Source organism: Amblyomma mixtum, chromosome 3 (genome assembly GCF_055824585.1).
Source record: "Amblyomma mixtum isolate Tamu chromosome 3, ASM5582458v1, whole genome shotgun sequence".
NCBI classification, from domain to species: Eukaryota; Metazoa; Arthropoda; class Arachnida; order Ixodida; family Ixodidae; genus Amblyomma; species Amblyomma mixtum.
Window position 1 is genome coordinate 359,565,733 of NC_143014.1, and position 14,939 is coordinate 359,580,671.

A 14,939-nucleotide genomic window follows, 5' to 3' on the forward strand; every position below is an offset into this window, starting at 1 on the left:
TGGGGATATCGCAGACGAGGCCGAAACGAGATAATTTCCAACACACGAGAAATTTACGCGTGCGTCCACGAATACGGACTGTAATAACTTGGGAGCATCGCCGCAGTAGTTTACGTTTCGATCCGATTACTACAGTCAACATCTCTGAGACCACCACCCGCGAACACGCAGCACGTTTGTATACGCTTTTAAAGCCTGTACACTCGCACTTTATGCCCCTACCATTTCTAGTTGTGTTCACATCCATGGATTGGATTGGAAAACATTTATTCCGTCAAAAATGCAGATGCAGACGGTCCGCGCTAGATGGCCACCAAGCCATGGCTGGCGGTGACCTGAGCGGCCCACTCGGTGGCCAAGGCTTGAATTCCCGGGTCCGACCTGACCAGCACGGCCTCCCATCGCTCAACAGAAGGAATTCGTACTAGATCCTCCGATGGTGGAGATTTTCGAAGAAAATACGAAAGCTGCTGCCTAAACGCACCCAGACTATGCTGCACTATGCTTGCTAGCACGAACACGGGTTAACGGGGTACCTTCGAGGATGGTCGCCGGGTCGTTGACCTTGTACCGCAGCATGTCGTTCGAGTACTGGACGAACACCTGTCCGTACTCGAGCGTGCCGGTCTCATCCAGCACGCCGAACATGGTGCGCCCGTAGTTCGGAGGAACCAGGATACGAGCCTTGGTCCTCAGCTCCTCTGCGTAAGCGCATACATTGTCCGTTTTGAATAGTCAACGGTTCGTCGTTCACGCATTGTTGTAGACAAGTTTCAGCATGCTTCCTGAGGGCCATTCGATGCCTTACGAGCTGATGTTGGCCCTCAGGAAACATTGATTTTTATGGGCCATTTTTAACTAATTTTTGCCAAAACTTTCTGAATACTAAGCCGGCCCTTTAGGCGCCATATGCCTTCGTCGGCGATTACAAGACACGTCCACGAGCCAGAAATATGTTATTCACTGACTGAAGGCACACAGGACTGAATATCGTGTTCTAGAAATGCAGGTTTATACTAGCCGCCAAGTGTCATAACTACAATTATTGCCGCAATAGGCTCGGCTAATCCAAGCGATAGGTTTTGGATGATCACTCACCTGGTGCATTTAAACTACTGTCCGTTACATACACCTCATATCAAGAATCTTATGATTACGCTAACCATGCGCACAAAACCGACAAGAAACATCTCGTGAAGCAATTGGAAATTTGCGATAACTTTGCCAGGTCCTGCAAAATGAGCGTAACTAATAAACAAAATACGTAGTCAGGGCCAGGATGCTGCCTCTCTGCGCCTTCTTCCCAGACTACGAAACCAACAAAAGCGGTTAAGATCGAGCGTTTCACTCACTGAGGACTTTCTTGTTGACGGCGCGAACCAGAGCCCGAAAGAAGGGCTCCACTGTCAAGTCGATGCCCACGCCAGCCAGCTCCTTGTACGGAAGACGCGTGGCGCAGTAGGCGCACAGAACCTGCGTAGTTAATAAGGCGCCCAGTTTCGTCTCATATGCTCATAATCACCGTCCTGCTTCATAGGTCGTTGCACCTGGGCGCCGAAATCCTGAACCTTTTCTCAAATTTTGACTAAAATAGATCGGCTGTGGTACATGGGCTTCAGTAATTAGACTAAAATGGGATCGGCTGTAGTATATGGGCTTTAGTTATATGCAGAACACTGCAAACACTGACATCACACATGGCACAAAAAGCTGCGAACATGGACGAAAAATTTTCACCTGCGCGTCCTCGTGGGGATCCATCATACTGTCGATGAAGGAGTCGAGAATTCTGTTCTGCAGCGTCAGGAACACCTTGGCCTTGATGCCACTCTGCTCCAAGATGGTGATCATAGGTCGGTTCAGGTAAAGAACGCCTGCGAGAAGCCGTAGATACTGTCTGCGCTGCAAGCTCAAAATGTGACCATCTTGCAGTAATCCTCTACTTTATGCAACGCATGCCACGAATTATACTCAACGTTAAATCAGCGAAGTCCAACGCAGAAGGAAGGCGCCCCCCTCCATGCTTCATAATATACTCTGGCTCGATGACTATGCCTTCTGCCTACTTGCGGTAGCTAGGACAAAAGTACAGAACAGTGGATGACTGTCACCGTTTCAAGCATTAAATCATCGATGTTAGCGCCTCACTGAGAGGTAAATGTACACTCAAATTTTTGCGTTAAAAAATTACACCATCTTGCGTCGCTATTCATTCATTTGGTATTCATTCCACCGGGTAGAGCAGGCATTCCCCTCCCATTTTCTGGCCTTTCAGTTAATAGGTTTGTCTGACCACGAGGGAAATTTTGTCTACAAACCTGCTTCCCGTAAACTTTGGTCGATGACTTTACATGGCCACGCAAAAAAAAAACAAATCGGCATTACACTTAAGCAGCAAATGTGGGATGCTCTGCATGACAATTTATTGTATGCCCGAAAAAAAAACCCGAAGTATAGATCGCTTAAAATTATGCTAACATACTCGTAAGAAGCCCAGCACAAGCCCTTTAGGACACAGCGCAACTATAGTCGCATACAAATGAAAAATGAAGCAGCTTTTACCCGTCAAAGGAGTTTAAGTGGCGTCGTTTTAACTCGCGTAGGCCGATTCTCATGACACTGCTAGCATGACAAGGCAGGAAGTGGCAGATGAAAGGCGATTGTCCACTCCCTCTATGGTCGGGGATAGTCACCTCCCTACATTGTCGCGCCGCTGCCTGCACTGTAACGCTTACTGAGTCATCAGAGTCGGCCGACGCCATTGGCTGGACGGGAGTCCTTTGACGGAGAAAAGCCGCTTCGTTCTTGAGTTGTATATTCGGAACTATGTGCCTCCGGCACCAGCTGCTTATCTAAGCCCTTTCTGTCGATGGTCGTAGCGCATGAAGGCAACGTACGGGGCTTGCTCGTCTTCAGCACGTATAGGTCGGAGTGGTCCGAGTGGAATTTGCGCATGCTCTCGCGGAAGATGATACGGCGTCCGCTCAGCGTCGGGTCCAGCAGCAGCATTCCCTTGCAGCCGCCGTAGCGGATTTGCACGGCGCACGGCTCCTCGCCTTCCTCTAGCTCCAGGGCGTGATGGACCTGCGTTAGGGCGGACAATTAAGCCTTCGGCGAACGACTACATACTTAGGTCAGTACACGCCTTATGCAAACACAGAAAAAACAGCCACGGCCTTTTGATATGCGGAAGCTACGGGATTAAGTGATCCCCAGTTCAGTACCGGTACAAGCCTTCCTCTGGCCTGGCGCTCATCTTTCTTACTCTTAGCGTCAAAATGGCCAGATCCGCTAGGTCACCATAGCCACACAGGACACACTGCCGAGAGCGCCCAGTCTCTAACTTTCTAAGCGGCCCGAAGGCGAGTTTTTAGTTACGACATAGGGGTTGCCACCGACGGCGACAATGCTTGCCCCAGAGAAGTCTCGTATACAGTTGCCGCTGTAAAGCATTATCATATGCATCATAGCTTCCTGCATTCAAGGAATGCAAACTTTCCACGTGCACGGTGCATGAGTAAGCAATGGACGGGCAGCACTTGGACTTTGATAACACATGCATTGCTCACAACAGACCCCCGATGGTCTCTCTCAAGAAAAAATTCAGGGGGCACTTTGACTGTCTAAAGTGGGTAGAGGCGGAAGCGTTTTCCGCACCACCTTCGCTATTTCTGTGGCACTGGTGGCGTCACATATAATTGAGTACTAATTACTAAGTGATGACAAATCACTAATTAATGGTTAATTACTGAGTAATGCCTGAATACGAATTAACTGCTAATTAATGACGCTTAAGCTTCGCCTTTAGGAGTGGAACGCGACAGCGCGTTGTAGCGCTGCCAGGGAGTCCACGGAACGCCACCACCCGTTCGGCGCGATGCCTTGCCCTTTGAACGCAACGCTTTTTGAGGAAAGGAAATGGCGCAGTAATTCTCTGTCATCTCGGTGGACACCTGAACCGCACCGTAGAGGAAGGCAGGAAGTGGGAGTGAAAGTAGATAAAGAGGAGCCGTAATGAAGAAAACGAAAATTGTATTTGAGGAAAGGAAATTACGCAGTAACTGTCTCACAAAATTCAGGGGGGCACTTTTTTGACCTAAAGTGTGGTCACTGATGTGTGGTTAAGATGTTAAGCTTCGCCCCTAAGAGTGGAACGCGACATCGTCTCGCAACGCTGCCAAGGAGTCCATAGAACGCCATCGCCCTTTCGGTTATACGCCTCGCTCGTCGGTAAATTGGTTTTTGAGAAAAGGAAATGTATCTGTCTCTCATTTGTCGGTGGACACCTAAACCTCGCCGGAAAAGAATCGAGGAGGCTGAGAGTGAGTGATGACACCGTATTCACTAGACGCGCCTTTGCTCATTCCAAACCATCGAGCGGCATGGCGGAGTGGATAGCATGCTCGTCTCTCACGCCGAAGACCGGGGTTCGATTTCTAAGCTCGATCAATTTCTTAATCGATTTTATTTATGTATATGGCCTGACTAGTAAAGCTAATTAGGCTAATTGGGTAATTAAGGAATTAACTAAGCTCAGTCCCACTTACTTGGAGCATCACTATACGATCCCTTCAATTGGTTGCATGGTTACTAGCCAAAGTACAATTGGCCCCGTTTGAAATTCGCGCACTGTGATGTCACGACCGTTTCCACCAATTGAAAAGCGTGACATTTTCTGTCGACAACTCCTGCTTACAACGATGAGACATTAAAGGCATCCGCCTTAAAAAGAAGCAAAGCATAGTACGGGCGGCAGAGTTCTGGGTGGAGTGTTACTCTCAGGAAGTTCGTTCGGACAAGATGGCTGTGGAAGGTGCGAGGCAGAAAAAAAGGGCTTTTGTAGGTAATAAAAAAAAGCCACAGGAATGTTACCGGGTGTGTAAAGCGAGTGTATGAGCATTTCCAGAGGTGTGAGAACAAAGAATTTTTCAGAGCCATGCACTGCTGCTACTCGCCTCGCAACGCTTTGGCAGGTTGCCGATTTCGCTCGTCGAGCCATGGTAATTGCGCCGAAGAGCCATAGCACCTGCCAAATTCACCGCTACCCGCCGTATAACAGTGGGAAGAGTTATGAGCTAACGCTCGAATATAAGTTTATTAAGAGAACTTCTTGCTGGGCTAGTTGGTAATTCATTGTGAGCTAAAGGCGCCAAAAAACCACAAATTTGCCGAAACATATCTGATCCTGCCCGTCACGCTCTTGTGAGCCATGCTTTTCATCCGTGCGGATCCTTGCCAGAAGCAGAATATTGAAGCCAGAGAACTGATTGAAGCGTTTTATATCTGCAAAAAAGGCAGTGCGTGTGTTAGCGAAACTTCCGTATCTCTCTATCAAGCGGAAAGAAAGTTTTTTGAGCAGTCGTTATCGCATTTATGCGTAATTTTGTTCTTTGTTCTTTGCGCAGGCGCTGGCGTTGTGTATATATGTGTCTGTGGTGTGCAAAATAAACTAGTTGTGATTGGCGCTCTGTCCCGTTCTCTTGTCTTGTGTGTGTGGGTTTTTTGGCGCCTTTAGTTTACAATGAGTTTATTACTTTGGTTGGCGATAATGACGATAATACACATACCTTGCGCAGCAGGGCGTGCGATATTCGCCCGATGCCGTCGCTGAAAATGTACTCGCGACGGGAACCACCGCTGCTGCACCCATGGCCTGCGTGCCGGATGTCCGGTTCCACAGTCGTGTTTTGGCTCGGGACCGACAGTAGTCCCAACGACTGCGAAAAGGCCTGCGCACAAGAAAAAAAGTTCTCCCGAGTGGGCCACCCGCCTTAGCTGGTTGGCTCTAATACTGGTGACACAGAATTCAAGGCTATGTAGCCGGTAGTAGGGAAACTTTTGCGCAAGTCTAGAGAACAATAATGAATGGCTTCTCAGACAAAAGAGGAGTGTGTGTAAAGGATGCAACACCTCAAGCAGAGGAACTCGTACTCCCAAAGGAGGCTGATAAGCGTGGTTAGTCCTCTGGGCACTGTCCGTGCAGTATCGTGATTATTTGTGGAAGCTAGTCTTACCTTCCATTCCCTCTTGAAATTATTTCGACACACTTACATTAGAATCGAAAACGTGCAGGATGTGGCGTATGATTTCGAGGATATTTTCAGAGCCGGCTTTGAGCCACTGCACATGGCGCCTGATTGCTGCGGACGTTCGTGACTGACCTGCCTCCAGTGGATTGATAAAAGAAGGATTGGCTTTGCTACAAGGCTGTTCGTTTCGAAAGATGCTATCCAAACATATGTGGATTAACGCAAAGCACGTGACCTCACAGATGTGATGAACGAAGATGAATGGCGCAGTTATTGGGCTCTGCTGCCTTGCAAACACCATCTGTGTTGCTAAAAGCGAAGAGGTTTTCCCACAGATTTTCATGTCAGTTATTCGCCTATCCCATCACCTCTCTCAACAAGAACTTGATTGGCTCCTGACCTGTCCGAGCCGTGCCATGAACTTGGGCACGCTGAGGATGGCGGAGAGGTCGCCGATTCCATCGCGTATCTGCTCCGCGGTGCGGCCCTGAGTGTCGTGCGCGTAGAACCAGACGCCGTGGTTACGTAGCTGGCTCGTCGAGCAGCCCAAGAACATGAATCGGCGGCCACCAATCTTCAGACCGGACGACAGCGGACGCTTGATCACCTACACAAAACGAGCCCACGGTTGAAGTCAGAACCTAATGGGAGCTGCACATTGCCATCGCAAGGAGCACATCCTTCAACTTTCTTCAAGGTTCCTATCGAATATTTATTCAGTTTTGTGCCCTCCTCTGTACTCCACCCAATTATATCCATGCAACAACGGAACTCAAAAGCGACGCTGAAATCAAATTATAATAGGCTAATGGAAGTTCATCAATGCGAGTTCGAAATGTAGTACCACTGCTAACGTACATTTGTCGTACGAAACTGTTGGTTTCCTGTACATTTTATTGCTAAAGCACTTATAGCCGCACTCTCCAGGTTTCAGGGGTGTCTGTGCGTGTGCAGCCCGTGAGTAGTAATGTAACTGGCTCACTGGTTCAGTGAACACCTCTGACTATAGGCGGTGACATCCACCAACAAATTGCGGGTTATGCGCATTTCCTTTCCTCAAAACAAGCGAAAGGTCTCCGCTCCCTCAATTTTTGAGGAAAGAAAAGGCCCATAAATGGATGCCTGGGTCAGGGGACACCTCATTCTCCCTTTAAGGTACGTAGCGTTGGTGTACACCTGCAAAAGCCGTGCTTTCGCACATCATTTCGTGCTTCGCAATGCTATACCGCCAGCCATTTTATTGTTGCGAAAGCAACACTACGCCAGCCAGCTCGGCTCGTCGCATGGCCGCACACGAGCCGTATGCCGTGGGCCACGAACGACTTTGAGCCGCCGTTGCCTAGCAACGCCGCAGCCGCGCTCCAACAGATGGCGCCGCTGCCGTCGCCGCTCTCTCCACCAGATGTGCCCAGCTGGGGTAGAGGGAGAGGAGGTGTCGCCTCGTGGGGTATATATATATATATATATATATATATATATATATATATATGCACTTCACCTCAGTGGATTGGCCGCCGCGGTGGCTCAGTGGCTATGGTGCTCGGCTGCTGGCCCGAAAGACGCGGGTTCGATCCCGGCCGCGGCGGTTGAATTTCTTTGGAGGAGAAATTCGAGGCCCGTGTACTGTGCGATGTCAGTGCACGTTAAAGAACCCCAGGTGGTCGAAATTTCCGGAGCCCTCCACTACGGCGTCTCTCATAGCCTCAGTCGCTTTGGGACGTTAAACTCCATAGACCAACCCATAGACCGACCTCAGTGGATTGTAGTCGTTATGGAGAACGCGAAAGAGAGGCAACAACGAAAGAAGGAAGCGAGGAAGAGACAACGCGCTAAATTGCTTTCGCGATTCAACTAGAGTTAACCAGAGCTAAACAACAGCCAATTTCTTTCTCGTGCTTCAGCTACTGCACATGCTCAAAAATTAAGCCTGCTACGGCTACTGATTCACCGGGCGATGGTGAACCTCTAAACACCGTACCGCGTTGAGGAAGTCGTCCTTGCAGGCACCCAGCGAGAAAGAGAGGAGCTTGCAATCGTCGTCCCGCACGACGATGCGCAGGCCGTAATCTGGGTCGGAGTGCTGAAGCAGGCGGCTCTTGCACACCAGCTGCGGAGGCAGGTAGACGCGTCGAGTGGGCGTAAGGATCACCTTGCGCTCCTTGACCATATGGGACGGCAGCTCCTGGGCGATCACCGAGCCTGTGAAGGCGTCGGTGCGCTGCCGGTGCGACCGATACCGGGAGTACAGGCGCTTCAGGGCGGTGCAGAACCAGAACACCTGCGCGCGGTGTCACGCAGTTCTTGATGCGCTGGATTAAGTGTTGCTCCAGCGTTGCACAGTGGCCAGGGCGACTAAGAGGATAACGTCGATGTGCAGAGAGCATCGAAAGGGATTCAAGGAAGAAGATAAGGTTATAGTCCGAGAATAAATGAAATAAAAATAAAAATACATAAGGCTCAGGGCACACCGGCACTTCCTACGTGTAAAGTAATCTTAACTTTTCGCTTAAAATGACACCTTGATATTCAGCTCCTGAAAATGCCATCGATTACTATAGGCTACACACCATTCACTTTTCCATGTGCCCGTATTCGTACCCAACAATTCTGGACAAAAACATTTGAGTGGGAAAACGTCTATGAATACAATTTTTTCAAACAATGGAAGATTTCACTGTAACAATCAATATATCCCCAGATCACTGGAGCGCAGTCTTGCAATTTTTTTCATTAACGTTTTTGCTATCGTTAAAAGCGTTCCCCACTAGAGCAGGGGCATGGCCATTAGAGAGCCCTTAAGCTTTTCTTGTTAAAGCCAGCCTGCCAATAAGGTTTCTCACCCTTCCCTGGCTAATCGAGAAATACATCTCGAAGAGGGCTTCTTCCAGGGCACGGGGACACTCTTCGGCGCACGCAGCCAACTCGTTGAATGTTTCCCGGCAGCTCTGAGCGTCCATCGCGAGCACATTGGTGACCTGCAAAAGCGATAGTCCACGCGTTGCTCGTCCGCGTTCGACAGTGTCCTTTTCAAGCACCGTTGAAGTAATCCGCCCGCTTTGTTCAACTTTGGTTTCGGGAAGCTGTCACATAAAAAGCCAAATGACACCGTAAGTCCGCAAAAATTCGCGCATAGAATAATGACGCAGTTTTCTATTTACGCCTGGTTGCGGTACAGCGCGATACGCCAAAACAGCCATGGCGGCAAATAACCGAACGAAGATCACCTTTATTAATCAAGAGCGAAGATCTGACCACGCGGTGTAGCGTATACTTTTGAAGCAGCGTCCGTTCACTCGTGATAATCCTTATCTAATTCTAGAGGCCCGTGTACTGTGCGATGTCAGTGCACGTTAAAGAACCCCAGGTGATCGAAATTTCCGCAGCCCTTCACTGCGGCGTCCCTCATAGCCTGAGTCGTTTTGGGACGCTAATCCCCCATAACCCTTATTTAATTCTGTCTTCACAATGGTATGGTGTCGTATGGGGAGTTTAAAGTTCCAAAGCGACTCAGGCTATGAGGGAGGCCGTAGTGAAGAGCTCCGGAAATTTCGACCACCGGGGGATCTTTAACGAGCACTGACATCGCACAGCACACGGGCAACTTTGCGCTTCGCCTTCATCTAAACGTGGCGCTTCGGCCGGGATTGAACCCGGATCCTCCGGGTCAGTAGCCGAGTAGCGTGGTCTCTGGGCCATGGCGGCGGGTACGTTTAGAATGTACTTGACATGAATCTTCATGAGGTCAAGTACATGAAAGTTATGTCCATGTCATGTACTTGACCTAATCCCGATGTATATATCGACACGTAATGGGAATTTTGTACTGACTGCCTTGCATGTCTGTCGGTTTCGGGCAGTTTTGTTAGGCATGAACGCACCCTATATGGCGAGCGGGATGCTTGGAAGTGACAAGAACAAGAAATGTTGACGGGGATACGCGGTTCGATGCCTACGTTTCCGGGAAATTTTCAATTCGTCCACTTTTGATATCTGTTGTCGGGGGTAAGAAATCCGTGCAGTGAGTTGAAACCCTACCTGGAAGCTCTCGGACCAGACGCTGAGCAAGGCGTAAATGACGCCGAAGTCCTGCACGCTGGGCCTGGCCACTGCCTTCAGCTGGCGCGCCTGCAACTCGCGCACGGGCGCGTAAAACACCTGCGCATTGTTGCGCGTGCGCAGGATCAGATTGCAGAGGGGCGCCCAGTGGCGCGGCCCGCTGAGCGTCAGCCGCATCACGCGGCTCTTGCCCAGAACGTCGGCGCCGCACTTGAAGGGTCCTTCGCCGAACTCGACGGCCCGGTCCCACGGGGTGGTTTCGGACAGGTCGAACTGCGTCAGGCAAGGTGGTGGCTGAGCAGGCTGATGCGTCTCTTATTTCGAGCCTGTCTGGACTCAATTTCTATTTTTTTTTCATGGGCGAGGGAACAAACGCAAGTTAATGATATCCTGGTCGAAATCAAGAACAGTGCATGGGCAGGCCACGTGATGGGAAGGCACGATAACCGATGGTACTTTATGGTAACAGACTCGATACAGACCCGATTCGAAGAAAAGGCAAGCTTAGCAGTGGGAGGCAGAGAGTAAGGTTGGCGGATGAAATTAGGGAGTTTGCGGAGATAAGTTGACCGCAGCTGGCGAAGGACGGGGTTAAACGGAGGGATACGGAAAAAGCCTTTGTCCTGCAGTGGGCACAGTCTGACTGCTGCTGCTGCTGCTGCTGCTGATGATGATGATGATGACTGACCTCATTTTCAGCGCCCATCATCTACACTAATGGCTGTGTTAGTAAGGAGCTTCTATGGACCGCCATTGTAGCAGCTTAATGTTTGCCAAACAAAGAATGCAGTGAAGTCACGACTGTATTGTCACTCTACCACTAAGCTTCGTGAATGGGATATGGATATGCGGGTGTTTGGGCCAGGCAATGTGGTTCTCAAGATAAGGACTTAAAATGCAGTGCACCTGACGTTGAGTTCCTTCTGCGGTGAGGCGAAATCCCTTCCAGCTTTATTGCCGTAAAACTAAGCTTTTCCAAGTCGACACTGCATATCTACCTGGGCAGTCGATATGGCATTTTTGTGTGGATGCCCATTGTCCGACGTCCGTTACTGCTTCTGCTGAAAGGAGAGAGGCTAAGCAGTCTCGAGAAAGGAGGGGAGTTGGACAAGGTTTGAAAAAAATTGAGAGAGACCAGTCACTGAGAAACACAAGCTGAGCAGTTAGAGTTAAGGTGCGTAAGGAGCAGTGGACGTTGACTGGAAGAGCAAGTCCGAAGACAGGCCCCAGCAGCGCTAAAATACGTCTTATGTCCCTTAATATTCATCCTACACTTTTAGTAGACAAGCAGTCAGCAGTCACTCGTCCAGGATTATGTACAGGTTTCTGTACAGGCCTTGGTTTCTATAGCGCGCCGTCTTGTGCGCGCCCGTTTCAGCGCACAGTTAGCGCTTTCAAAAACCGTACAGGTGGTACACCAACTAGCCCCACTGGTAGATCTAGCTCTTTTTCATACAGCTTTTCTCGAAGTCCGTCAACTTTCCTTGTAGTCCTACGGTTGGCCTTCTAGGCCAAATGCAGAACTCTACGACTAAAGGAAACTGTAGCGGAAGGGAAACCGTAATTGTATAGGACAATTCTTGGAGACAGCCTGGCTTCCTGTTTAGTCCACTGAAAGCACTTAACGATACAGCACTACTCACCTGTGGCAGGTAGTCACCCTCGCGGTTGCACTGGCTAGTGGAGCTGTTACCGGCGCACACCTTGTACAGCAGCGGCGGGTGCAACAGGTGTAGGTAGACAATAGTGGCTGTTGGCGACGTCTTGCGTAGAATGATGCGGCAGACGTTCGAGTACCGCACCAGTAGCCGGTACAGCGTGGAGGTCCGCTTGCGGACGTCCACGAAGTACAGGTACAAGCCATTGGAACTGTGCTCAAAGTGCGCATTGCACTGCGTCACCTGGCGCAAGAGAAGGCGTTCAGAAGACAGCTCTAAAACCTAATTCTTCCGCTCACAATGTGAACTTGCAGTACTTCCTAAGAATCGCAGGTCTATCCATGTCGGTACAGTTTTGCACCATGCAGAGTGGATAATACATTCCCGGCGCTCCAAGTGTTTTATGTAAGGAGAAGCACTGTCCATACAACCCTTGAAAGTCCTCTCTAAGACTGAGGATGGGCACGGCATAGCATCCACATCTGCGATGTCATGCAACATAGCGTCACTCCTTCAAATCGCTATGCCCTAAGAAAACTTGAACGGTGAATCGCAGGTCGTTTATACTGGCCGCAGTATATAAAACTGTTTTAAGCCACCGTGCCGTGTAAAGCACCGCACCTCTCTCTCTTACTGGTATCTGTAATGGCTAGGCACCCCATAAATTTTTCTGGAGCTGCTCGTTACATGAATTCTATCCACATGACAATTTATGCTCCCCGTCAAGTGAGCCAATCTGAAAAGTGAGGCATGCAGATGAATTGAAAAGGGCCCTTGTGTAAAGTGCATGGCTATCATGCCCGAAAATTTCCCTTGCCTTCACGCACCCATGATCTGATCTGGGAGGACAGCGTTAGTTTTAATGTGCATATATGAGCTACCACTGCCGTCGTATCGCCTGATATAGTGACGAATACTCTTCTCATATCCCCCTTGCGATTCAGGCTGTATTTTAGTTTACCCTAAGCCCTCACCGACAGCAACAAGGTTTATTCTCATGACCATTCACCATGCAACCATTCACAGCTGCCATAACTCCAAATTTTGGAAAGACTCCGTCAGAGAACACCTATACTTAAATCTCATGTCACCTTAAATCCTTCAGACGAGGGCGCAGGCGGTGACGGCTTGAGGCTCCTCGTCGTTGAGGACGGCGTACGCGACGTCGAGATCGACGACGATGCGCAAGATGTCACTGAGGTCTTGGGACTCGGAAGCTCACTCTCAGCGCCTTTCTTTAAAGGCGTGAAGAATGCTGATGACTCTTTCTCACAAGGTGACGGAGGGGACGGTGGAACAGACGTCTCCTTCGATGCCGGCAGCGCAGACCAGTTGCAGGAAGCCGGCAGTCCGCTCTGCGGTGCCACAGTCGGTGCCCGTGCAGCAAACTCCGCAGGCGGCGATGACGCCGGTATTTGCACTTTTAGAGGCGACGTTAACTACGGCTTAGGCGCACTAGGGGAAGATGTCTTCTGCAAGGCCGGAGGCGCGTGGTCACAACCCTGTGGCATGGACGGCTTTGGTGGAACAGGCTGCGGCAGCGTCTCCGGTGAAGGCGTCTTAGTAACCGGCTTTCTCATGGATTGAACTTCCCCGAGAGTTCCTGCCGGCGATCTCTTCGGTGAGGCCAGCTAGGCGTCGGGTGACTGGTTGTTCGGGCAAGACGTCTTCCCTGGCGAGCTTGTCCCATCTGACGGGAAGCTAGACTTGGTCCCTCTTGCTTTCTTTCCCCGCTTCACAGACTTTGTTTGACCGGAGGGAGAGGATGAAGACTTGGACGACGAGGGCGGTGGCGGTGGCGGCGTGGTGTAGGCGCTGTCAAAGTGCGCCACAAACGTGTTGTACCCGAGGAAGCAGCCGAGGGCAAACGCGTTTACGGGTACGTCCTTGTGCTCCATGGCGCCCTTGTCTTAGTGCTCCTCGAGCTCCTCGGATGCGAGCCACCATTCTGGCGGGCCGGACTTTCCCGCAGCCGTGCCGTTATTGGCCGCGTCCTGGTCTTGGTCGCACCTGCGGATAAGAAAGTAAACTGGAAATGCGGCACCAAAAGCCGGTACAGGCGCATGAACCGATATCTTCGAACTGAAATGGCGGTACTGTCACCACCCTCAACCACCTCAGTACGGCGGCTATGAGTATGCGGAAACCGATAGTTCTTTAATTGCACCAGGGACGAAACTATGAATCGAGATGTCTACATAAACGCCTCTCGGTATCTGAACAGACGGAGGTGTCAACAATGATTCGCGCAATGAGTTGTTTATGAAGCTCAACAGCCTTTCCCCTCGATCACGGTATAAATAGTAGTGGTTCAATATGCATTTGGATTGCCCAAATGGCGCTGCAGTCACCTAACCTCCAATACGCACGCATCAGCTAACCTCCGCTTTTTGGACCCATGTCAGGGCACATGAGGAGTTTCTCAACTTATGCGGCAGTACATGCTTGACAAAATGATTGCTGAGGCTGAAAGAAGACAGGCAAGGGCAAAGCCAGAACGACTTGTCGTGCTCACCACTTAAGTACGATATGCATGAACGAGTCCTTGGGTGACCGCTCGAGTCGCAGTGTCATGGTTGCTGTCCAATTGAGGCTCTCGTAGACGGCCACCTCGCAACGGTCTCCGGCCACCACCTGGTCCACGGCGCAGTGCAGGCCTAGCAGCCGCCGCAGCTGAGTTGCTGTCGGCGTGCCCCAGCCGGACTCTAAACAATGGACGCGCAGCGTCATCTCCCGGCAGTCGTCCTGCCGTTTGCGAACGCAGAACCTGGACGCCGATGGCGTCGGCCCCGGAAGCAACGACGGCTCTGTAGGAAGAAACAACGGCTCTGTAGTAAGCGTCATTGCGGCAGATGGTTATGGTGCCCTTTCAAACTCTTCGGCTGGCTTCTGCGTTGAGTTCGACTATGTCTTCTTCTGGAGCGGCAGTCAAGCTAGAAGACCAAGGGGCAGACCCGGAAGTGCTCGATTTCTTGGCCTTTGATACGAGCTGCGAAGAGGTTTTGCACAAGTAATTATGGTTGAATTCAGCAGCTGCATCGTGGGCGTCAGTGACAGCGCTCCTGATGTTAGGCACCACGACTTCATTATGCCATAATAGCCGGGCATGCAGTTAACACGGCAATACAACTTCGTGAAACATTAAGCACCGCATACTTCCAGCCTTGGAATCGCAGAGGTAGCTAGGCAATCTAAA

The 14,939-nt window shown here is 50.4% G+C and overlaps 1 pseudogene; it reads right to left on the reverse strand.

Moving 5' to 3' along the window:
• Positions 1-14,587, reverse strand: part of LOC149356498 (uncharacterized) — a 53,987-nt pseudogene extending 39,400 nt beyond the window's left edge.
• Between the last annotated feature and the right edge of the window lie 352 nt (positions 14,588-14,939).